This window comes from Pterocles gutturalis, unplaced genomic scaffold, assembly GCF_000699245.1.
Source record: "Pterocles gutturalis isolate BGI_N339 unplaced genomic scaffold, ASM69924v1 scaffold7305, whole genome shotgun sequence".
In the NCBI taxonomy this organism is placed as follows: Eukaryota; Metazoa; Chordata; class Aves; order Pterocliformes; family Pteroclidae; genus Pterocles; species Pterocles gutturalis.
Genome location: NW_010138207.1, coordinates 206,490 through 208,977, shown reverse-complemented (window position 1 = coordinate 208,977; position 2,488 = coordinate 206,490).

Below are 2,488 nucleotides of genomic sequence, written 5' to 3'. Positions count from 1 at the left end.
ACAATGGGAAGCAATTTGTTCTTGGCTGATATCACATGTTCAGCAAAAGTGCAGCCACATTGCCCTGCAGACAAACAGTTATTTCCATTCCACACACTTCTTATTATAGGGAGATTATTATTGTAAGAGTGCATTACAAAAAAAAAAAAAAAAAAAAAGGAAAATGTTCTAGGGAATTTTTTTTCCATACCTTTTATCTCTGGAGCTCGTATTTGTATTTGCCTCAATCAGGCATGGGTTGTGGTGTGTGTGAATGTTTGTCCCTTAGAGCTTGTGATAAACTCACTTTTCTATTAAAAAGTTTAAATACTTGTTATAAATATTTTCTCCATACTTGTATGCTTTGATCTAATCTACTGCATAGTTTTAGCTAAAATGGTTGTGGTTCTAAAGATTACAAGTATTAGGAGGAAGAAATAAGTTGTGGAAATTATCTTCAGTTTGCAGCTTGCTTTACAAAGGTTTAAAATGCCCTTTCTTTGCTAACTCCATCTAAAGAGCTCCTGACCCACTCCTTTTCATGTACAGTCACCAATCTAATAATAATAATAGTAATTTTTAGATGGAATCAATAAGGCCATTGCTTTTCACTTAAGAATTGTAATAGAACCTTAATATTAACAAGCAAACACCTTCAGAAGTAATGTTTCTGCTTGGCCAATCAGCCAAAAACTTAGTTTGTACTCCTGATAAACACTTGAGCTTCCTATGCTTCACAATTACTGCAGATTTAAAGTCCAAGGATGTGTTTGAAACAATGTGCCCTGAGACAGAAAATCCATTGGTACAGAACAGGTTCTGTTCTTCATCATTTACATGCTGTCTCAAAGGCATATTACAGTATAATCCAAACCACGAATCTCCTGGGTCCTCATTCACAGAAACTGAAAGCACCATTTGGGTACGTGGGCATTTGCGCTGACAATCAGTTTAAATGTTTTTGTGCAAGAATCAGATTTGTGTTGAGAGGCTCTCCAGACATTTAGTATCCAGACTCTCCATGCTCTCTTGGGAAACCTGCAAACTCAGTGTTATTAGTAGATGAAGCTCAGGATTAAAGGTAAGCTTGAAGCTGCCAGATTTTGCAGCTTTCTATATGAGGGTTGCGGTGCTCTATCTGGTTATCCCAGAACAAAAACAACATTTCCCTTTCAGAGTCCTTAATTAGCAATTTTTTTTTTGTTTGTTTAGTTTTAATTAGCTGTGGGCAGAATGGAAATCTTGGAACAAGATAGGCTTGTATAATTAAAACAACTTCCTGAGTGGCACTACTTTGGCAAGAGTTTAATCTTTGTTATGGTGGTGCCAATGCAGCATGCTCAACAGGAAGACTGGACAAAGGAGACAGAGTTACCACCACCAATGTGCCTTCCACAGAGCAAACATCTAACATCACCTTCTAGAGTCAGTGCCTGTTTTCATACGGTTTTCCATATTTTCCTTAGACAATAACTTGGATAGAGCACGAGCAAATTACCTAGCTCCCTGCACTCTTTGAAAACAACCCTCTTCAGTTCAGGCTTCAATTTGCTCTCACCCCGTCAAAACAAGCTGTCCAAATGCTCAAAAAAATCACACAGCAGACAAAGCAGCTTTCTGAAAGTATTTCCTCCCAGTTCTAGGTGCATGATTATGAAGAGACAATAATAAAGGTATGTGAATACTGTGAAAACAAGTTATCACAAAATACTTTCATAACACATGAAGAATAGCAAAACAACCACAGGGTTATTTGTCATCCAGCTGCAGCTCCTTTGTGTGGCTTCACTTAGGCAAAGGAGCAGGAGAAAAAAAAATAAAATGTGTGTCTGTCACCCTCCTCCATAGGAGGACTTAATTGGTGTGTAGGACCCATATCAACTTCTACCACCTGTCCTTTTTCTTTTAATTCACACAGATTGCTGGAAAATCTGGAGTGCTCGAAGAACGGCTATGGGCATCAGAGCCCAGCTTGCAGGATTTGCCTCTGTGGCCAGCTAGACTTATACCAAAGCCACTGCAGACCTACTCTGCCTCTGTGGTGGGTACCTAAGATCCCACATCAGGCACAGCTCAGATGGAGCAGAAGCTAAGGTTACAGATGCATAAACTTGGGGCATTTTGTATATTTTGATAATGCAGTTTTCCTGTGTTAACAGTGCAGTGATACATCACTGCCCATAAATCTTCACCTGAAGGCAGACGAGGAACAGGAATGAAAGCAACAACAAAAAAATCTGAACCCTGCTGTCTTCATGGGAGAAAGAGATAAGGTCCAAAGAGGAAACAGGAAATTGTCAACTTAAACCAAAAAATTGTAAGAATTTCCTAGTAAAAGATGGTAACTCCCCATGGTTTTGTTTTACTGTGGTAACCATCAGGGCCATCTGACCCCAGAAGCACTGAGCCAGAGGAGGTGATGGTACCTTGCCTCTGACGAAGTCTGCTCTGCTCCCCAGGAGGGTGAGATGGGGAGGCATCACCCTGCAGTTGCTCCCAGTCTATTCCC